At 40.0% G+C, this 24,536-nt stretch overlaps 1 protein-coding gene across 3 annotated transcripts in view; it reads left to right on the forward strand.

The window, feature by feature from the left end:
- Window positions 1–24,536, forward strand: part of foxp1b (forkhead box P1b) — a 157,219-nt gene that overhangs the window by 6,679 nt on the left and 126,004 nt on the right. For 2 of the 3 annotated variants that reach the window (XM_072451905.1, XM_072451907.1), the window contains exons 3-4: window positions 10,134–10,196; window positions 22,710–22,749. The gene's annotated coding sequence lies outside the window, so the exon portion shown is untranslated. The remainder of the gene's footprint in view (window positions 1–10,133; window positions 10,197–22,709; window positions 22,750–24,536) is intronic. The other variant, XM_072451906.1, reaches the window with a different exon arrangement.

A 24,536-nucleotide genomic window follows, 5' to 3' on the forward strand; every position in this document is an offset into this window, starting at 1 on the left:
TACTTGCTTGACTAAATGCATGCCCTGTGGGACTGACCATCAGGAGCTCACGCAAAAACTCTAGCTACAGAGGAGTGAACAGCAGCTGAAACAATAAAATGGTCCAATCACTCTCAAAACTATAGTTAACTTACTCCATGCTTTATTCTCGCTGTGATCCATATAAATCCTTATAATGTTAATAAATCATCTACATCAACTAATAAAAGAGTTGGTCGACTAAGAGATTTAATCGACTAAACAACTAAAAGAATTCTGGCCTAAACACAGTTTTAGGCGCTGGGACAATAACTTGCTTTGTTACTGTTGATTCTATAAATCTGAAGAATGTGAGCCATTGAATACTTCGACTCAGGGACATTGATTCTCACTTTGGAGAACGCTAACACCATTATGAAGAGGTGCTACTACACTGAATCTGATATAATTGCAGCTTTAAGAACATAATTTAAGGTCCGTCTCCCTTGTTGACTGTTTTCCTTGTACCCAATTAAAACACTTTTAATTAAAGGTGCAAAATAATTGCCCAAACACGCTGTTCAATTATTGTACCCTCTCTTAAATGCACTTAATGGTTACAAGTTCACTTTGAAGTTGAACGCTCTGTTTTCCCTCAGTCTGTACATAAAAACATCTTTTGAACACCCCCAAGATCCCCATTATAAAAGTGTGCTCCTAATTGACGGGTTGTTGCTTGTTTAGTTGATATATATTTACCAGCCGGGTGGTAATTGGAAAGCCGTAATTACCCAGGATGCAACACGCGGCTCGAGCCGTGGCCAGGATGAAAGAACGCAGGTTAGTGTAACATTTGTAGCGTCAGAAAAGAGCTAATTGAGACTGTTATTGTGTTGTGTGTGAAACCAGAGGCAACACTCCTTTTATTTGTCTTTTTCGGCAGTGTCCCCCAGCTGTTCATAAAAGGTTAGTGGATCTAGAGTCCCTTCCGATGATGTAGCTCTGTCGCCTATAATGGCCTTGTTAACTGAGATTCATTACCTCTTCATTCAGAGTCCCCTGGATATTAAGGGAGCGCTCTAAAGCTACTGCCGCGGTGAAGTCATCCTGGTGTGGTTTGCTGAGCTATTCGTCCACTCCTGATGATTCACTTGACCTGAGACTAAAGGCTCTGAGGCGGCGGAGAGACTGATTTGACTGTTTGTTGCTGACTGTGGTGGAAAGTGAAGATGTCCTTTTACTTCCAGGTTCTCGCTGGAGCAGACAGAACATATACTTGAATACTTGCATAGGAGAGCTTGTTGCTTAGCCAATGGTATTCAGGAATATTATGTGGGATTTATCAGCTACAACAGAGACAGTTACTGCATTAGTATTCATTGTACTTGTAAATGTTTAATAGCGGCAGTAGTAACTAAGGTCTATTCTCTATTGAGTGACTTTGTTGTAATATGAAAATACTTCCAAACAAAACTTCTAAGCAGATTTACCAGTTGTGTTTATACATAATTGTAGTTGTTTGAAGTGCTTGATCTCTCTTTCTCTTCTCCTCGCTGCAGGAGAGTTTCACCTGTGTTTGTGTCTGATAACCTGAGCTCCCAGATGATTCTTGTTGTTGTTTGTCGGCGTGGGCCGTGAGTTGCAGCTGGCCGAGCGCTCCTTGGAGGGAGTTTGTTTTTCTGCCGTCTCGTGTAAAGAGGGTGGGGCTCCACTCCCAAAACACTCACTTGGAGATGATTATTTTCACAGGACTTGTTTTCTGTTGATTGTTTGAGTCAATAGATTAACACAGGCTGGAATTATGTGTTGGAGCAGATAGTATGGCTAACCATCATATGGGTCAACTAGATAAACACTTGCACAGCACACGGTTTGGCTGAAATCCTAGCTTTTATGTTGTTTGTATTTTCCTTAACCGCACCACTTGATAAAGCTTGTTGCCAGGCTGCGTTGGTGTTCCAAGAAGAGTCAGTTCCGAGCCTGAATGAAGGTTGAGAGAGGTGCTAATTAAAAAAAATACAAAAAAAATTCAGAGTCAACCAACTATGCTTCAATAATCAACATCTTGAACCACACTACTGTATCATAATGTTCAGTTCTGTACGTTTCTCATGCCTTTGGGCTGGGACTGCTCAGTTTTTATAGCCATCCATCCATCCATTTTCTACCGCTTGTTCCCTTTCGGGGTCGCGGGTGACTGGAGCCTATCCCAGTGACTTCAGGCCTTAGGCGGGGTACACCCTGGACAGTGGCCAACTCATCGCCAATTTTACCTAACACATGCATGTCTTTGGACGGTGGGAGGAAGCCGGAGAGAACCCACGGTAACACGGGGAGAACATGCAAACTCCACCCAGAGAGATCATGTGATGTTGGTCTGGTCCGGGAATCGAACCCATGATCTCCTTCTTGGGAGGCAAGAGCGCTAACCGCCTTTGCCACCGTGCACAGTTTTTATAGCATTATACCTTTTTCTGATGCCACAGTAACAATCATATTTTGGACTGGTCTAACCTATGAGTGTAATAAGTACAATTTGACTCTTACTATTAAAACAATGTGTCCATCTGGTCCGGAGACTGAGGAAGGGTTTGCCTGTGTTCCTAAATGGTAAACATTGGCCAGCTGTTGGCGTTATGTAAGTGAAACTGGTGTCATAAAGAGTCTTTAGGGCTGCGTGTTGTTGTCGTTCTGCTCTGCTTCTGTTAACCATTGACTGTTTACTCTGCATGGCACTTTGTAGTCAATACACACCTGTTGGTGTGGCTCTGATAATGCCTCATTTGAACAATCATCAGTTTGGAGTTATGGTCTGTTTTTCTAAAAGTCTGTTTATATTGTTTGTACTATGATGAGCATGCTTTAATATGACGGCTAATTGCTCCTCACAATGAGTAAACCTTTGTTTTTAAATTTACAGAACAGAGCTGACCTCGGCTTTGAATGCATTTCTGTGTACTTCATATACACTTGGCTGTTCCTCTGATTGAGGGGTAATTCAGAGAATTTTAATCAGTCTGACCAGCCCTCTTGCAGTGTCATCTTTTTGCAAATGCCCCATAAAATGAATAGATGAGCAGTCTCTTTTTAGAGCATAATGGCTACATTAGAATGGGAGATGGATGGCAGATGAAAATTCTGTATCATTTCCACTCTTTTCCTCTCTTTTAGTGACTCTGATCTTTTATCAATAGTGGTCCAGGGCACAGTGAAGTGTTCAGTTAAACCTGATGGAGTCCCAGCTATGGAAAAGGTTACAACCATTTCAGTAAACTGGCAACTGCTGCAATAGCCATTTTTACTGAAACAGTTGAGATGAAGCATGGTTTTATGCAACCAAACTATTAGATTTATGCTGGTGATTCTTCTCCTTTATTAACTGCAAATCCGTGCTGCTATCAGACCTAAAGTAACAACCCTTTTCAACAAATGAGATGATGCCATTTGGGAGCAACCTGAGTCTCTGCAATATGTAAACAATTGAACAGACAGTTACTCATAGTCTTTCACTGCTGGGCTGGTGATTCATGCCAGGACACACCTACTGTATGACACAAGTAAATTATTTACTCCGTAACACTTCTACATACACCGCCTTGTAGTTTACAGTGGATGTGAATACTGAGGCTAGTTTATCTAGACTTTGGACTGTAAATAGGAATCTATAAAACAAGGTATTTATACAGCATGTATTGCAAATGGTCTAAATGGTCTTTTAGTATTTAAAAACGTTAAGTGCAAATGAAGTATCTCAGTCGGGATACATCATTCAAATACATAATGGAGCTCTAATCAAATGTGATACACTTATACCTGCTTTGCCCTGATTTACCCATCTCCAGACAATGTACATCCGTGACCATTTTCTTTTATACCCTACAAGACATGATCCGTTGATCACTGTTTTTCTCTGATTAAACCTGTTTTGGAACCATGCCAATTTAATTTTCGGGTACTAACTTTCTCACTTCCCAGTTCTTTTACGTCACTCTGACAATTAGCAATCTCAACCAGCCCCACGCGGTACTCATAAATAAAGACTTTGCTTTATATTTACAACGTTTTGTCGATTGTCTGTTTATGGCTTTGGAGTCATACACAATGTTCTGGGAGACTTGGTGTACATGGGCTGAGGGCTGGACTGGTTGGTAAATTGAATTTGAGTTAAAGAGTCAATAATGGCCTTCTGAAACCTTTAAAATGTCAAAACCAACAAAAGTCATTAGGGTTATGGTGCACGCATCTTAAGTAAATTATGCAATTTATTCTCTTGTCACTGCCAGGCTGTCTGCCACAAGTTGTGTGCCACTTTTGAGTAAGTTCTGCCTCGATGCTGACTAAAGTCTAAACACTCGACACCTGAGGAATAAAGGATCATCTGTAAAGCCTGCTGAATCAGGTATCCCAATAAGGGTATTGCAACAAAACTGCAATTAACTAAAACAAATATTAATAATGTACATACATTGGTGCTCTAATTAATGTATAATTGTGTTTTTTTTTTAAATCAAATTTAGGCTTGATAGGCTAATGATGCATTTCTCCAAAATGTCAATTATATCTTTTTTTTTTAATATCCCTCCCAACTCTACTTTATACTCCATATTATAATTGTGCATGCATTTAAATTACGAATATACGATCATTGTAGACTAATGAATTACCCACATCTTAAGCTGGGCTTACATTACATGCGATTTTGTACGGTTGTTCCAAACTCTCATTTTGCGATTGAATCTCATACGAGGAGGGCCCGAGCTCACAACAGGAATGCACACATAACGTATATGTTTACCTGCTCACACTACGAGGGACACGAGACAGAGGAGGCCATCTTCTCATAAAGTGCATTTTAACTCAAACCCAAACATCATAGAAACCCGTTAGCAGACTGTTGTCACTGTTAACTTTAGCACTGCTTTGTTTAAAGTCAGAGGCTTTTGCCACAAACCTTTTCTTCGTGAGTGCGTTGATTTGTTCAGAAGCGGGTCAGAAGTGGTTGCTGTGCCATTTTTCACCTCCTTGTCTCTGGCCTTTCGGCGCTGTGTTTACTGCCGCCTGCAGCTGTATTTTACTGTGTCCGCGCCGCTTTGACCACAAATATCAGACATGTTTGAAATCCCTGCGAGCGTGCGATTAGCAATCGTGCGTTCATCGTGAGCTGGGGATCGCTGCTCGTATCCCCCGTAGACTGCACGACACAAACACATGGAAGAGCTGAAGTTCGACAATTTTAAACTTGTTGTGCGACTGAAATTTGTGTCAAAAAATGACTCAGTGTAAACCCTTTTTTCCTTTTTTGTTACAGTCACTGAATTCACTTGCTTGTTTTCACACTCCAAGTGACATTATCTTTTCGTCTTGTTAAAAAAGTATTTCTTTGAGGTACTTCTAGTGTTAGTGGTAGTTTAATTTAGATAATCTTTAATCATTAATTGTATTAAGATTTGGTCCCATCTGAAGAACAAAATATATTTCAGTTTGAAATAGCATTTTCGATCCTTGTAGTGCACATGGCCATGTGTCCAACAACTATGAGACCCTTACTCTGTTGGGAGTCTGCAAACATTGTCCTTTCGCTTCTGCATCTGGGTTGGTTCTGGCGAAGTGTCACCAGCACATAATAACAACCATTGTACCAGAACAACATGGAGACGAAGAGCTGCACACAACAAACAAACAACACAGATTATGCAAATGTGCATGTAAGGTGTCCCACTATTGATAAGCCACATTTGTGTACAAACAGCATGATCCACAAAGACTATGTGCTCAGCGAGTGTAACACATCATGATGAAACATTTGCTGTGAAGTTGTGACATCGACTCGAGAAGAGTTAACTTTGCTGTTAGCTCATATAAGACGCCAGATGTTTGAACTTTTACTCATTGAAGTGGAAGTGGGGAAGTGAGGTCAAACGGCCAAAAGGTGAAAGGTTGACTAGAAAAAGAAGGAGTAAATTGGATATGACCATGGAGATGTAACGACGTTGTTTTGGCAAATGCAAGCGAGACATTTTTTCATCGATGAAATATGAAATCTTATGCCATTGTTTGGCTTTTTCTCCAAGTCACCTTGTAATTGTTTCTGTGCCATAAGCAGCTATTAGTATTGCTAGAAAAGGGTAATGCTTTGAGAGACTCATCTTTCCCTGAGAATGGCTCTCGATCACACACTCACATTCTTTTAAAAGGGAAAAGGAAGATGAATTTTGCCCATAAAGGCTGCATCACAAGGGCTTTTTATCCTAAATGGCTCTGGGGATTGTTATCTGTGGGAAGTGTGTCCTGCCTGCGCCGTGTTCAATCAAGTGTCCACTTAGCTGTGACTGGGAGTAATTGTTCCCAAGTGGGCCGCACACTGACCTGTTAATGTCTGCGCTCACCCTCTAACCTTGTCAGCACGTCTTGGGGAGGAGTTTAAATCATGTGGATCTCCTCTGCGTCTTTACACTACCGGGTCAAGTGGGCGTCGGGTCGGGCTCTGAAAGACCACTCTGTTGTAATTGTCCCCAGTAGCATGGGTCAGCGCGGGGTGGTCTCCAGGAGCAGCTTGGATTAGATGAGGAAGAGGGAATAGTGCAACCTAATGGGCCAGACCATTGATCCAACACAGAACCAATGGGTCTAAGTGGTGCTGCTCCATGCACGTCTTCAACTCTGGCTGGACTTAGTGTGGACGCCGACCACTAAAGTGTATTTCCTTCTTGGTAGTGTGCATAGTTTGCTAGTTAATTTTGATGTGTTATGATTTTAAAAAAGGATTGGCATGTGTCATTTGCTTTCCGACTTGCCTTAATTATAGTACTAGCCCATTTATGCTGTAACATGGAGAGCAGGTGCAGCTCCAGTACCAACAATATAAGACAAGAGTTGTGTGTGTAGTAGTGTGGTTATGTTTGTGTTCATTCATTACAATTCGTCACACTTTTTCAACACACTTTGCACTGTTGAACTGAAAGTGTTGAATAATAAAGACTTCTGCTGTAATTTAAATCTTGTAGAATTTATAATGGCTGATCGCCGCCTGCCCTTTTCTGGTATGTCACCATAAACGTCATCACAACAAAGCACTGCGCTGCCGGACCATGCTGATAGCCCCCGCCTATATATACAACATTAATGTTGTTATTCAATGAGAATACAGTCGGAGCTAGAAAAGGTCTTAATTGTTAGGAGAATAAAGTTGTAATACTACGTGAACAAAGTCATAATAAAGTCGTAATATACACTGTTGAATTAATCCCCCTGTGGAGTGACGCTATGGCCAGCTATGGCCTGGGCTCCAGAGCTTTCAATTAAATTAAATTTATTTTTGTAAGGCCCAAAATCACAATAGTAGTTGCCTTCGAAGAGACAGTGAGAAGAGCTTAAACAATGCTCAGCGCTCCAGGGCAGGACTCAGACTCAGAGCCACAGTCACCACAGGTCAACAAGTCTCAATTTGCAATTTTCCCCAATAATCTGGTCCCTCGGCTTTGGGCTCTCAACCTTTCAAAACTTCTCACAGAATGACTGTTCTGGATAGGCTTTGCAGCATAGTGCTTGTTTACAGGCTTGTGGAGCTGTGTGCCACCAGGCCAATGGCAGCTACTGTTTCCCACGTCCACGGGATGAGGGCTGGACGCAGTGCTCCAGACACCGCGGGCCACTGAGGACAGTTTGCTGTGAACAGCTCTGCAGAAATAATTCAGTGTCATGGACTAAAACCAGTTTCAGCTCTGCATGTTTTCTTTTTACATCTATTGCAGGCTTTTATGTCAACATTTAACTCATCCAAGTGCCATTTGCCTCCTGGTGGCTGTTGTGGTGAAAGTCAATTGTTCTTTTGAGTTTGACTGGGAACATTGAAATAAACCTCTAAATCTTTAAATGCAGACTTTATTTAGATATTTTCTACTTCTTCTTTATTTTGACTACAACTTAATTCTCGTAAAATTCTAAATTCTAATTCTCTAATGTCAAAATATTTGCAGTGCCTGCATATTTAAACATTTTTAAATGGCCCTTATACTCCATTGAAGCAATTCATGGTAGCGAGCAGTGTATTTTGTATTTCTTTTTTTACATTCATGGTATTTTCCCAAATTGGCTACACAACATGTAACATGAAACATGTATCACCATTTAAGTACAGGAGCCTCAAATGCAGAACAAGCTAGTTTACTCAAACATGCATTCATCAGTCAAGCATTATGTCATCCATAAAAGGCCTGACATTTTTGCCTAACATTTCTTTTTAAAAATCCAATCTACACCATTTCAATTTGAATGTGATAATCTTGCAGCTTTCTGCACATCTAATGCATAACATTTGAGAGAGATCTGGACTGGACATGCAGTACACATGCAGTACACATGCAGTACACATGCAGTACACATGCAGTACACATGCAGTTCACATGCAGTACACATGCAGTACACATGCAGTACACATGCAGTACACATGCAGTTCACATGCAGTACACATGCAGTACACATGCAGTACACATGCAGTACACATGCAGTACACATGCAGTTCACATGCAGTACACATGCAGTACACATGCAGTACACATGCAGTACACATGCAGTTCACATGCAGTACACATGCAGTACACATGCAGTTCATATGCAGTACACATGCAGTACACATGCAGTTCACATGCAGTACACATGCAGTACACATGCAGTACACATGCAGTTCACATGCAGTACACATGCAGTACACATGCAGTACACATGCAGTTCACATGCAGTACACATGCAGTACACATGCAGTACACATGCAGTTCACATGCAGTACACATGCAGTACACATGCAGTACACATGCAGTTCACATGCAGTACACATGCAGTACACATGCAGTACACATGCAGTACACATGCAGTTCACATGCAGTACACATGCAGTACACATGCAGTACACATGCAGTACACATGCAGTACACATGCAGGTCTAAACTAACAGGTTGAGCATGCTTTTTCCATCCTTTACAATGGTGTTTTGTTATTGAAATAATTGCTGCCTTTGTTATTTAACAGTTGCAATGTTAAAATGTCAATTTAGATTTCTTGGTGAATAATTGTCCTGCCCTACTAGCTAAAATTATATTCTTCAGATTGATTATATTGACGATTCTCAGTATTTATTTAAGAGCAATGACAAGAATGCAAGTCATCAGAAGGGTCTTATCTGGGTGAGAGCATTGGCCCAGGAATGTGGACAGGTTTGTGGGACCAGCAGCTGTGCCAATGGGGGGCTGGATTCCACTTCAGCCGCACAGAAGTTGGTTTCAAAGGACCATTGATACAGATAACAGTCAGACGAAAAGATGCAGGAATTTAATTAAAATAAGACTTAAGTAAGCAACATTCTTTTCAAAAAGGTGCCACATTGAATAAGCACAAATAACACTCATATTTCCTTAACCACCTGCACCAACCCCCCAATAGCCATTGGGTTTTAAAAATATTATTTTGTTCACTTAACTATAGTCTCAGATGTTTTTTTCATTTCATAATTGAACAGACAACTATAATGCATGTAAATTGACAAGTAAAAGATCATTCTCAACCAAAATTCCCATTTGTCTGCTGTTGCTTGATTTATTAACATCAATGGGGTCTATCATAGGAGGTGGTGACAGTTTAAGGCCAGTGGAACCACTGTAACCACAGATTTAGTGACTGACACAAGTTTGAAGTGCTAATTAAGTGTGAGCCCATGTTTGTGGCGGTCTGGAGACACAGCACATGTATAAACAGTCTTCTTCTCACTTCATCTGTGCTGTGTTGTGTTTATCTACACTTTTGAACCATGTATTGACTTTATTTATTTATTATTTATTGACTTGATCTCACTTGTTTATCTTTGAACGACATTAATGGTACGTTCCCAGTTGACTGATTATGAGAAACAAGTGGGTCGCCTTTTCTGAATGAAAATGTATTCACCTCTAACTCATTTACATCTTGAAAACCAAGAGTCAATTTACGCTAGTAGATACTTTAAGTATGAGTTTGCTCACGTTTTAACATTTTCTGAACTGAACTTGTGGGCTCCGGAGGCAGACCAGGTGCTTTCCCCACCTTTCTCTTCCTGTTTGTAATTGTATCTTTCCTTTCCTTCCCTCTCTGTTGGTTTGTGTTCTGGGTCTGTGGCCTCTCTGAAACCTTCCTGGCCCCGCCCTCAGGACTACAAGCTGAAGTCTGATTGGTGGAATGGAGCAGCGGTCCGTCCTGCACCAGTGATCAGGGTATGTGACTCTCCTTTCACACACTCATTTGTCTGCCCCTTGACTTGTACTGGAACACAGTTCATTAGAATCTTAGAATGTTCTTATTACTCATAAATCTTTTTGGTAACCAACATTACCCCAAAAGCTTAATATATTCATTTTAAACTTTGAGTAATTTCTATTACTCAGTTTGTTTGTACACACAGTATTTCAAAGGGCTTTACAGAACATGAAATATGCATTAAAAGCAAATATAATCTAATAAAACCACAAATCATGATTGTGAATTGTATTTTAGCATTATGTGTAATTGTGATTTGTAGATGTCAGGGGTTAGAACGTGGCAACATCAGCCTCTTTAATGACGTGCAGGAGCAACTGTTTCTCTATTAATTATATTGTATTGTATTTACTGATTTGAACCATTATTTAAAATGATATAGGTTTTTTGTGACTTCGATTGCACAGTGCCTTTGTACTGCCCAAATGGTTTGAAATACAAATATTAGCATAAGATTAAGTTAGAGCATGGACTGGTGACCATTTTTACAGTTGTCTGTGTAGTCAAAGCTGGTATGTTATAGTTTTAATAGTTTAAAACATCGTTCCTGTGACATGTTTAGAGCACTGTCAGCTACTTGCGTTCACGACCAGTTTAGTTTTAATATCTCGTGTGCGCTGTAGCTTGTCCCTGCGCTCACCTCTGTCTGCCCCCTCTGCCCTGATCGGCTCAATCCTCAGTGCGCTGTGCTCTGGCTGTGTGCCAGCCTTGCCCCCTGATCAGAAGAGAATGTGACATTTGTGCAGAGGTAATGGAATCTGTCTGCAATTAAATGTGTTTCTGCGAAGAGCAGTCCTTCTCCCGCCTGCCATCCCCAGCAGCGAGGGGGCATGTACGGTGATGAAGCGGCCCAGCAGGCTTCTGGCTCCACTGTCTGAATACAATCTCTGTGTCAGGTCGTATTTTTAACTTCACAGCAATACCTCTGTCTCAATGTGGCAATTCATTACACAACATGTCCATTAGGAATCCCCTAAACATAAGACGAGAAATATTGTTAATTTAGAAATACATGGTTATGGGTGGTGTGTTTAGTGGATGTTGAGAAGACGCCGGAGTTATTTTGTGCTGTCATTGTGTGTGTGAGATAGATGATGCTGGCTGTAGACGTCCATATCCTCAGTGCTGCCCTTCTTCATACTTAATGCCTTATCAGTGGGCTCTGTGGTCACTGGCTTGAGTCGCTGTACTGGAGCCATAAAAGGGTGCGTTTCCTTTTTGTGTTAGGGCTCTTGACTTATACCAAAGCATCTATAGAGCGGCCCATATCTAATGGACGGGTGTTCCTCATCACACAGATCATAAACATTAACTGGAGCCACTGTTTTCAGACGCTTCCTTTAGTGGTGGTTGTTTCTTGTCTTCTTTGCTGCACACCAACACAGGATTTCCAGGTCAACGTCTGGCTGTCTACAAAGCCCCTCTACAGTCTTACAAAAATCTCCATGAACATCATAGATTCATATTTTTCTTTTTTCTTTTTTGGCCAAATCTATCCCTGCCCTAATCAGTGTAACTTTAACCCTTTAAATGCCAGTAACTTGAATTTCACATGTGCTCTAAAAATTGGCACACATCTGTAAGAAAACTGAAGCCAGAGTACAATGGGGTACACTTTTATATGTAAGGTTCAAGTTTGACTAAAAGTCTGTGGCAGATTTAGTTTTTGAGTAGGATCAGATTAAATTAAAAAAAATAAAAAATAAAATAGGACTCTAAGGACATAAATGTTCACTTACAAAACCCTATCATTAAAAGTCCCTAAGATGTTAATTAAGAGCGCAGGCTAAATACTGTTCCTTAAAGTTTATAAGGAAACAATACTTCAAAAGTTTATGTTTTAATTCATTGATACATATATGCCACTAAATATGGAATATATATCAACTAAATTATAATGTCACAATTGCTGTTGCAAAATTTGAATATTAAGTACAAAGTCTACAATGTAGTACAATTATTATTATTAAAATACAACAATTATTAAAAATGACAGCAAAAAGAACTAATTGAATATAAGATGAGCAGAAATATGTTTCTGCCCTTTTGTTTTTGGTTCATTCATGTTTTACGATACTGGAATCTCAACCACAACATCTACAGAGACATTTTTGCAGATTCCCAATGCATTGTTGAACTATCGAATGATATTGAATATTTTCAATAAAATAAATTACGACATTAATTTCTGTTAATATCGCCCACCCTATTATTCCCCTGCTTGTATATACGCTTATGTATACCTTCTAAAAATGTATAATAGTGAGAAATATAGAGTGTGCCAACCCATGCTAAAGACATACAATGTTCTCTGTTTCTCTAGTTCACATTATTCAACCACAGTGTGTTTCTGAACTGTTTCCACAGTGTGCAGCTGGAAGGAGAGAGAGGGGCTCTGCTCCATTAGTGTCATTCAAATGGCGAATTAGATCAGTCTGACAGATAGATGCAGAAAATTGTTTTAATTGTATAATTATCTGTGGTTAGCCACTTGTGCGGAAAAGCGTTGTGATGTGGTTGAAGGCCAGGGAGCACATTTTGGCCTTTATGTGCTTATTTTGTCTTGACTCAGGAAATGAACAACAATCGGGGGTTCGGAGGATAAAGCATAAACACATGAGTGAGCTGTGGGCAGGTCCAGGCGTGTGCAGCAGACTCTGCCCTGTGGAGGGATGTGCACACCCAGTGTGTGCTCCTGTCCAGGCTTTTCCTTTGCAGTTGAGCATTGTACTCTTCATCCAGTTTGTGACTGCCACTGACTTGCTTTATTGGATTACAAATTTGGTGTTAAGGTTTGTGAGATGCATAATACATCCTATTCAAAGCAAATGGCAATTATTTTGATTAATTATTTGCTCCATATATACTATTTTAGTTTCTTGGCATTTTTGCATTTTCTATTGTGGACTTTTACAATGTCTATTTGCATGTTTTTGGGCAATGTATTTTGTAACAACCTATAATAAGATGAAGGAACTTATAAAGGCAACATGACAGCATTCATTTCTTTGATAAATGTTATTTCTACAAAACCAAGAAAAATTCCCAGAATAATATATTTAAATAGTTACTTTTTTTTTGAGTGCTATAATTATTGCACCGTGGGGTACATTTCCTGTGAGATTGTTACATCTCTTGTGCAGAATCAGACCCTGCAGGATTTTTTAGTCCGGTGGCCGATTCCAGAGCTTGACCAAATGCTGATGTGCTGCAGTCAGCAGCTGCATTCCATTTTCAGCTCCAGTCACTCAAGTGGAATAACACAATGCAAGTGAGGTGACAGAAGCACTGAAAACTCTGTGCTGTGTGTGATGTTACTTTTCTGTTCTGTTTGTCCATCAAAGTTGGATGTTAGTTTCTTCAGTGCAGCTGACAGTTCAGTTATTCAGGCCCCAGTATAGAATTATTCTCATACCAGAACTGTCAGATACTGTATGTTGCTTAAATGGATTGGGGCAATTATGGTGAGCATTCAATTTATATTTACACATAACAATAAACACAATTACCAATTGTCCTGCTCTACACATCCCCATTTCCTTGAATATCATCATCTTTTAGTAGTAACATGACTTATTTTACACACGTCACTGTCCTATGCAGCATTTAAACATTTCATGTAGGTTATTTAATGTTTAGGAATACAACATAAAGATACTTCTGATGCATTCAAGTAACACAGTAGAAATACAGAACATGGTAATAATAATCATGAATAATAATAATAATAAAATTGGAGTGTTGTTATAGGACGAAGATCAAGAGGAGGGTTATTCCATTCCAATCCGCTCCTGTTTCTCTTTTTACCAAAGGAACCTGAAAAAACGGCCATGTTACATTTCTGAGAGCATGTGATGAGCTTAATGGTACCAAGTACAATTAACAAGGAAAATCATTGTGATTTAAGATTAAAGTTATATAGAGCTGTCTCCTTTCTTGCAGTTGTAGCCATTCATGAGAGTGTTGTAATGGCATTTTAGTACGAAACTGCAGAGTTTGTTAATATTCTTAAAGGTTTTAGAGCAGATCTGTGTTGCATTTGTATTATTACAGCAATGTTGAGGCATTTTCATAAACTCTTTTACATGTGAGTAAAAGTTTGGAAACTGAAACTGTGACTTCAGTCAAATAGGTGTAGTCAAATCATATTGGAAAAAGTCCCAAGGGGCTTGTGTTCTTCATTCATGAGTTGCATTTTCAAAATGTTTGTTGTTCTTGATAACATTTCTTTCAGAAAACGAGTTTCCTGAAACAAGAGGTTTTTGCTGTAGCCCTTGATAAAGCACAGTAGTTCTACTCCATGCCATGTGTCAGCTGTTGCCTTGGTCACGCTCTGTTGTCCTTCTGCATGTCTGATAATGCACATGGGATTTACAGGTAACACGGCAGCGCGGCCCCTTTGAGGATACGACTCGTGGCTGAAAGTGTCTGACACAATAGTCCATAAAGGGGGGCTTAAGGGAGCCTCCTCCTGGATAATGTGCTAATGAAAGGTGACAGGAAGGACTCAGTCTCTGGAGCGGGCCGGGCCACTGGTCAGAGCAAAGGATAGGAAGCAATGTGTGCCTGGTCTAAAGTGCAGTATGAAGCAAATGAAAGCTCATATCTGCCATCTCCCCGGCCTCTGTGCACTTTCCTGTTTGGACTTGAAGGTGATTGGAGCCAAGGCGGTGACAGTTGACGGAAGCGGCGTACAGGAGAGAGTATTTATTTACAGTCAGAGGCAGCGATGCTTGTTCAGGATGCGGTTTCACGCAGGATGTGCTGTTCCCCCCTGTTCTCCCCCTAATATCTCCTGCCATCTTTCTCATCTCCACCTTGCACTCCATTCCTCAGGTTTGATCAGGAATGGGAAGTGGGCCCACAGGGAGGGGCCATCTCCTGCATTGTGTGAGGCTTGGTCTGGAGGTCTGGAGGCCACAGTACAGAGCTCACACAGCGTGCCTTCCTGCCGGGCCCAAGGGGTGGACCCAAGTCATCCCAGATCACTGTCAAGGGAGTCGTTAGAAGCATTGTGAGGCTTCGCTCTTAACGTGGAAACAGTCCATTTGGGTCAGTCAAATGTATGACAAATATAAATAGTTTTCAAGTTGGTAATACATTTTAGGACCTCAGAGTTGATATAATACTAAATGTCTCTTTCAGGCAGTTCTGAAAAACAAATGTTCATTTTTATCTTCTCCTACTGTGACTGATGGGTAAACATTCAGATGAACACTTTTTATACATGTTATCAGATACTGTAATTATAAGTGCTGAATGAATCGACTTATATTCATTCTTGCAACCAAAGTCAATCTACTTTGAGTTTGGAATGCGACAAACAGAAACCTGTGCCATGCTGTCTGTTAAAGGAACTTGTCTTTATTACCAGAAGTCCATCGTGTTAAGCTTTGGTTGTGGGGAGTCCAAGGTGTGAAAACCTTTCACTCCAGAGCAGTCATCACTTCCTTTGTGACATATTACAGCGAACCACCAAAATGTAAATGAACAATTGTTTCCTGTTTTTTTGTTGTTGTCCTGTTGCATTAATGTAAGTGCGGTGATTATGGTTTGTGCTTAAACAAGTTGTATAATGTTAGAAAAAAAAGGAAATCTATGATAATTATGGCCAGCATTGTGATAACAATATTATTTCAATGTGCTGATTAAGACAATTTATTTAAAACTAAAAGGGTTACTAGTTAAATTGTCAATATCAAAAGTTAATCAAGATTAAACCTGGTTCATATCAAGGCTTAATTAGGACAAAGTTGAGCGCATTCTGACTATATAGCTCTTGAATATTTTAAATCACAATTTTCATTTAAGCTACGGCAGAAAAAAAGAGAATGTCTGCGATCGTGTTACCTGCAATTGCGATATTTAATATTTACATGCATCATTTATGTATTTTTTAATCCTGTTAAAGTCAAATTGTTGTCAATGGTGACACACAAATGGCCCTTTCTAATTGTGTTGTCTTTCCTCTGAAACATGACACGGTGGATTACATCAGCCCGGCTAGTTTAATCAAACCTGTATTTCACATCACGGCGTTGCCCAGCATGCAGTGTGCTAATGCTGCACGGAGCGACTTAGCCTAATTGATGTTTTGGAAGATGAGTCATTAGGCTTATTAACTGACTTTTATTAAATGCCTCCACCCCAAACTGATGAAAAAAATGTGTTGTCGGCTACATTACGTGAGTAGAAAAACAGGACGCTGAACTGGGTGAAAAAGCATGAAATATATGTGTGAGATTGATCAGTGAGTAGCGACCCCATTATCTCCTGAGATGTTAATTACACTCTGCTCAGCTTGCATGTCAAAAGGCACATAATTGAAGGTAAAAGATGTGCCACATTTTATTTATGCCTCTGCCTCTCTCTCCTGTCTGCTCTTCTTCTTTTACCACACTATTTGTCTATCAGAGAGTTATTGTTGGTTAATATTACACGAATGAGTTGATCATTTTGTATTAGTTTGATATTTGAAAGGCCATCGTTTCATAAACACAAAGCAAGAACTGTATTTCAGTTATGACTCTATTCAATGCCAACACGCTCGTCATTGAAAATACAATGAAATACCGTCTGTACTCAATGATATGAGCAGTCCTGAATGTGTAGTAAACTGTAAAACACTTTCTATTGACGGCATCTGAGCCACTGAGGACACAGTGTACTTAAAAACAGCTTGTTTGTTCCTCACATGTTTGTATTGATAGCGTCAACACTTTCTGTGGTTTCCTGTTGAGGACAAAGTGTTTCTTTGAGTCACAATATACAGACATAATATGTGCTAGAGGTGGGCGATATATATCGAAGAAAAAGATAAGAATAACTGCATTTGTTGTTTTGGGGATGTGCAAGATCGAGGTTTAGAATATTGTATATAGCAGGGATTATATATATATTAAAGGATACAAAAATTGCTTTAAATTATTTATTTATTTTTACATATAATGAACCAGGATAAGTAAGTGATAATTCTTCAATTATTTTGTTAATTGTTTAGTTCATTTATGTTTTGTGCAATATACACAACATTTACTGATTTGTTTAACTATTTGTTATCAGTTATTTCTGAATATGACGATCGGGATGATCCTGAGCAAATATTTATTGTGTACCCTTCATTGTGAGGTATGACCCATCTCATTATCGTCCCATCAGAAGCAGGTCGGGGAAGGCCTTGAGCAGTGACAGTTATAGTTACTGCGATGATTTACTGGACACCCCCAGTACAGTGAGAACAGCATGGAAGCTTTCAGAACTGGTTTTATATAGGTTCATTTCAAATAAAACCTATTTTACTCTGATTGTAAACCTGACAGCTGTATTTATTTTATTTCTAAACACAGATCTGAGCCAAGGTTTTCACCCATGTTTGTAGGCACATTAATAGTCCATATGCACAATATGAACATTTAAATCACTGCCAAATATTGTGCAATGACGTCAACAAAAAGTCGGGAAAAGACATATATATTTCTGTCTTTGTTTTTGCAGATTACACAATTACTCACTTAACCTGTGTATAGCAATCTCTTATTTGTATCAGAAAAAATACCTTGCGTTTATAAATGAACATACGTTTCACATTTGCCATGACATCAGCTTCTTTCACACTCCTACACGTTTACACATGCAACCTTGTATCTAAAAGCCATTAGCATCTTTCCACTTGTTTATGTGCCCCGAGGAGACTCTGGGATACACCCTATATACTTGACTAGATTTAAAGTAGAGAGGTATAAAGTGTCAGTCTTGTTCTAAGCCCTTTTTCTTGCCAGAGAAAGACCTCTGCTCTCTGAAGCCAGTGAGCAGTATTTTGCTGTGGCAGTGCACCCTTATCTGAGCTTGAGGTCTGTACTTTAATGGGCTTTATTGATCTAAACAACATCAGGGGTTGCGGTGATGTTATTAAGGCAGAGATAACTTCTGTGTAATTCCACTCCAACAATATATTAGCCTTTTATTGGTCTAAATAACTTTGGCTTTTAGACAGTAATGCACTAGTAAGTCACAGCGGCTCTTCATGTCGGCAGGATCTTAATAAAGCATTTCCTCTGGACATCCTGCTGCGGAGAGAGTGAAAAACGACAGGTTAAAAGGCATGCTGGGAAGTTTCCGTGCCATCACTGTAAATGATCTCTTTTGAATACATAAATAAAGTCAGACAAGAGCTGCCAACGGGAAGAGGGCGGTTTGTGCACATGTGGCCCGGCCCGCTCCCATTCTCACACTGGAGTCTCACACCAATCTTCTTTCATACACAATTCACACACACACACACACACACGTACAGCTAATGGATAACTAAAATATTCAGGCATTGCCATTAATTATGCCACTACTCTCACTTATTTATTTAACTAACTGGCTTTTCTGTTTTCATTTTAACTCACTTGATGCCCCACACTTTATATCTGTTTTCTGACACTTTTTAATAATATTTTTATAGCACTGATATATTGTCCATTTCTGCTTTGCTTACCATAAATGAGAAAATATTGTTGAAAAATATACAGTAGGTGAAATATTCTGACATCTAATATAGAAATAGAATATGTAACAATAATGATAACATTTATTTCTGTCTGATATACTGTAATTACAACACTTACATTATATTCGACATTTGAACGTGTAACTCTTTCTGCATGTAGTGTAGTGCTTTCCAAATATTGCGCTGATTAGTTGCGGGCTAAATGCTTCTGCGATGATAGCGCCGCCTGCTGCATTTTAACAATCCCTTTACTTCTCTGAGGCAACAGCAACCTCTATGAAGACTCAGCTGCGACTCAACGCGACTGTATCTATCTGAGAGAGGATTTTTAGGTTTAAACCAACTGGATTCTGCTTTCTGAGAACCAAAACACACCGAAAGTGTGATATCACTACAAAGTCTCAACATTCACGTATCGTACAGTTCAAGATCAGCTCATGTTTAATTTTGACATTGAGTCGCTTTGCTCCTATTGTGCACGGGGGGTAGGCATTCATCATTTACAGCTATATATGGCCCTGCTTTTGGTAATGAATTATTTTGTCATCGCGCTGAGATGAGATTCATCTTTAATAACTGTAACAATTATTTTATTAAAAAGAGAAGCCGTGCATTATGGCTATCTCGCAGAGGTCTCGAGCTGGAAGGAATTCTCATTAAGAGCATTATATTAGCCCGGTGTGCCTTCGTGTTGGTGTCCTGCTCAAATTACATGAGGTGTCAACAATGTTTGTGTTAAAAAGAGTCATATTTACTGGGGCTTGCTTTTTCATTTGCTGCCTGACAACTGGAGATGTATTAAAAAGATACTAACCTTTTGATTAAATCACTTACTCACAAGCCATTTGATAATGTTCACTTTTAATTGTACAGTAACGATGGCTCTCTAGTGTCTCCAGAAAGCTTTATGTTTGTTGTTTATATTTTACTGACGTAGCTTAAAAAATGATAATAAATATACAGAGAAGAAAGACAAAAACTAAGCATATATTTGTATTGTGTTTGTGATGTAAGCTGTATTGTGTTTTGGCTTCACTAACCTTTAAAATATTTCCTTCTGGGACAGTATTTTATCTATTTTCATAGATCTCTTTTTTCTGTGATAGATTTTCAAAAGTGTCATTTTCATCAGTTACTCTCCTGATTGTCACACAGTGCGCTACATTGTGTTTTAATGGTTACAGGCCCAGGGTTGCTGTTAATGACACGCTTGTAATTGTTTGTCAGGGTGTTAATGTGCGATTTCCTATTTCTATGTGAAGTTGGTTATTTGATGAAGGAGGACTCTCGTCAGGAAGACAAAGTGCTGTCATTTGTCACTGGCTAAATGAGCTCTTCTCCTGCATCAGATGAGACTCTTTGGGTCGCAGCCGAGCTACAATATTCACGCGTCTGATTCAGTCTTTATTCTGTTCAGCAGCTTTGTCGTCTTTGTACATGGAACAACATTTTATTAATTTCTTTTTGAAATATTTTGTTGAAGCCCAGTGGGAGGGGTGTGTTTCATCATGTCAGCAAGGTTGTGTTGTGTTTGTTGTTTGCTGACAACAAGAAATGTGTTAACTGTATTTCACAAAAGACAGAAGTGAAATTAAGATTTGGTAATTTGTTATTCTTAGGACTCATCACTTCCCCAAAAGCACGACGTTTTATAGCAGGGAAATTATTTCTGCATTTTCAGATGGCTGTTCAAGGCACTTTATATATTTGTTAAATATCAATATTTTCACAATTTTATTTTTCAAGTTTAGAGCAATGGTTGTATATTTTCAAAAATATTCATCCAGACTAATTTGACAAATTGTCCATGTGGATTTAATAATTGCAGCCAATGAAATGCCTCATTGAATGTTTTCCCTGACACTTAACCAAGTCGTCTGTTCTTGATTAGTTTGATTCCATATTGTGGGTCTGGGGGCAGCTCCTTCACCCTCAATCATCTAATGAGCTAAACAAGCCCAACAAAGATCAACTTTAGTGAATGAGTCTCCAGAGGAGGCTACTTATTGTGACCATTGGCCCTGTTTCTTTTCTCCCCCATATTGATCGGTAAAGCGGCTCCCTTTTGGCACACATGCTGTATAGCCTCTGCGTTCTTCCTATTACCTGCTGTTTAACGTTGATATTTTTCTTCAAGGACAAATGGTGCAGGAAAGACAGATCCCATGTGAAGTCCCAGAGCTCTCAGCAAGTGGCAGATCCCTGTTCAACGCCAGCTGTTCTCTCAGATACACCAGGCCGTGCTCAAATTCTCTTAATATAATTCTGGGGACTCAGGAGAATAGTGCAAAACAAGCGTGCCAGCGAGGAGAAGGTTGAATTTTTCATCAGTGGGCCTCAACTCGCTGAGTTAGTGGGCAGTGCTCTCATTCATGAGCAGATGTTCAGCGCACTTACACTCTGCAGTTAATGTGAACTTACTGGCCTCTCTGCCATTGGCTGCAAGGACGTTGGCAGCAGCCTGGCATCAGAGACTTCCTCCCAGCAAAAGGAGCAGGCCTGAAAGCACGAGCCTGGCCTTTGTGAGCCGCTCCTCAGCCCAGGAGCTGGATCTGAACAGAGAATGCACTGACAGCTCATCCGTCTTCACGCCGACAGTGATGAAACACCAGCCACTGTTTGGACTGAGATTAGCAAACGATTTTCTTCTTTTACATACTGGCCTCACTCGATCTAACTGAAATTATTGAATTCAAAACATACATACAGGAAACTCACTCACAAAATGTATTCTTTGTGACGTCTTCTTTGCTTAAATTATATAATTGACATGTTCTGATTTGAACATTTCTTTGCATTAGGGAGAAATTGATTCTTAAACACAGGAAATGGTGGCCCACTGCGCAGCCCACAGCGCGACCTGTTGGTGTAGAACTGCCATATGCTACAGCGCGCTCCTCAGACATGTTTGCGCGTCTGTTAAGTCCAGGGTTGATGCAGTCATTCTGTTCTGTAATAGTTTCCTTCGTCTGCAGCCTATTTGACGTAAAATTGCACATGCACAGACTTCAGCAGGCGCGCTGCCAGTCATGGAGTGTGTGTCAAAGTCACTGCTGTAAAGTGGTCCATGTGGGACTTCAGCAGTGGATATGACATGCTCTTGTTTCCTCAGCACATCTCATTTTCACTTTCTAATTGGTCGTTTTCAGGTTGGCTTTATGAGAGCAAAACTAATTAGTGTTTCTAAATTCAGCAGAAAAAAGACTGTCGTGTGAATGTTCTGGTTTCCTCTGTTATGTAGTGCAACAATAAAATAAGGCTCTAATCAATTTCAAAAAGTACAGGCCTGAATGTCAGTTGGTCTCTTGGCATTTTGTTTGGCATGCAGAGGGAACAGTGGCTGCCCTCTCTTTGTGCTTTGTGGGAAGTTTGAACTTGGCCGGTGAAAAAAAACAACAATGTGATGTGTTTTAGGTGGGGTTGTTTCTGCTTTGATTGGGAACGTCCTGCTGACAGGAGTGGTGTAGCAAGTTTACAGTAGCTGTGACATTGCTGTTACCTTTATTCAAAGAGCTCCAGCTGCAGCGAGCCCTCCGGATGCCCAGGCAGGACCACATGAGAGAGCAGAGCCTGCCCTGTTTGAGTTGGCACTTGTTCCCCTCTGGGGGAACTTTTGCTGCCTCTGCAGAAAGGCCGGTGGCCACGGCTCCAAGCTCAAGGCAGGATGGGCTTTTTCCACCTCTCGTCCTGTTCAGGAAACACATTTCGCTGTCTCTTTCCTCTGCTTGCAAAAGGAGGGAAGACGCTCATGGCCATAGGGCAATGACTAAATGACAGACGGTGTCTGAGAACAGCTCCAATCATGAAGTCTAGTATTCTTTCATTGTTATTTGACCCGTACTAGGGTAGTTATTAAAAATGCTTACACTGATTTGTTTGGAGTGGTATGAATAAATTATTTATTTATTTCTAGACTTTTCACACCTGATACTGATTTTTTTGTCTTTTGTGTGTCCCCTGTTGTGCGTGTGTCCAGGAGACTGCAGCGGTGCCATCCTGCTGAGCCACACATCACTGTAAGTCACTCACACGGGGCATGTCTCAGTTAAAAAATAAATGGTCACATTTATGTAGCGCCTTTCTACCTTTAAGGCACTAAAAGTGTTTTACATCAAGGAGAAACTCACCCATTCACACACACTTTCACACACACACACATTCACACACACTTTCACACACACTTTCACACACACACATTCACACACACTTTCACACACACACATTCACACACACTTTCACACACACACATTCACACACACTTTCACACACACACATTCACACACACTTTCACACACACACATTCACACACACTTTCACACACACTTTCACACACACACACACATTCACACACACTTTCACACACACACATTCACACACACTTTCACACACACACATTCACACACACTTTCACACACACACATTCACACACACTTTCACACACACACATTCACACACACTTTCACACACACTTTCACACACACACATTCACACACACTTTCACACACACACATTCACACACACTTTCACACACACTTTCACACACACACATTCACACCCACTTTCACACACACATTCACACCCACTTTCACACACACTTTCATATTGGTCAGTGGATCTGATTGCTCGACCGCCAACATGTCCAACTTCTATTTGTTGAGGTTTGAGCTGTGAATACAATTTTGGGGGAACTAATTTTTCTCACATCTAATGTAGAATCCCGTTTTCACCTCCTAATTATTATTATTATTTTATTATTCATTGTTTTATATCACACCTTAATGCCGAAACAAGTTCCTAAGTTTACAAACTGTGTTCAATGACAATGGCAATCAAACTTTTCTGATAATGATTCTGACTTCTTCTGCTTGAAGTCATGGTGTCTTTTAGTGGCCACTACAGGTCACTGAGCATCACTGCAAGCTACACAGTCTGGCCTTGTTCAGACGCCTGTTCATGTTCCGTTCTCTCAGATGTGCTTTTACAATTGCGCAGGTGAGCTACTTGTTTTTGGAGTTTTATGCATGCGCACTGAGGACCACGCCAGGCTAAAACACTGCAAAGTAAACCATGGGAAAAACACATGGAACCAGAGACATAAACAGCTTTTGCTCCTGTGCACAAACTGCACATGTGCAGCAGAATGTCAACAACAGCGGCAAACTTTAAACAAATAACAAACTTTTAGCAACAAGTTATTGTTTGTCGCTAAGGCTATCGTCACATTTCTACTTATTGGAAGTTAGTTAGAAAACAGGCAGTCCTTTAATCATATGGTGAGTTAGTTTGTGGGCAATGGCTCCAGATGAAGCAGTGAAGACTAGTGTCATTTGCAGAGAGCGTGTCTGTTTTTGTGAAGCTGCAACAACAATAATTGTTTTAGACCAACTCCACTTCAGGGATGTTTCTTCAGGAAAGATGTGGCTTTGATTTGCATCAGGGACTGACAGGTGAGTTTAATCGTGGCTGGTTTAATGCAGCGCTGTTTCTAATGTGATGTTTGTGGCACATGTCGCTTTATTATGAGTGCATCGGTTTAACTGTTATTGTGAATATCCCTGCATATGTGTGCGTTTCGTGTAGTAAGAGTATTACACACTAGGGTTGTGTTCAAAATATCGATACAGCGATATATCGTCACAGTGTCACAGTATCGATATATTTTTTTAAATTATTATTATTATTTTTTTTTAAGATTTTTGTGGCCCGTAGGCTTTAAACGAGGTGGAATAGTTCTTTTGATCTGCTGTTTGTGATGCTCCTCTCTGAGGTGAGAAGGAGCTGTGGACCTGGTCAGAAGCTGATC

Source organism: Eucyclogobius newberryi, unplaced genomic scaffold (assembly GCF_026437365.1).
Source record: "Eucyclogobius newberryi isolate DKJ021-1_F unplaced genomic scaffold, fEucNew1.0.hap1 SCAF_19, whole genome shotgun sequence".
NCBI lineage: Eukaryota > Metazoa > Chordata > Actinopteri > Gobiiformes > Gobiidae > Eucyclogobius > Eucyclogobius newberryi.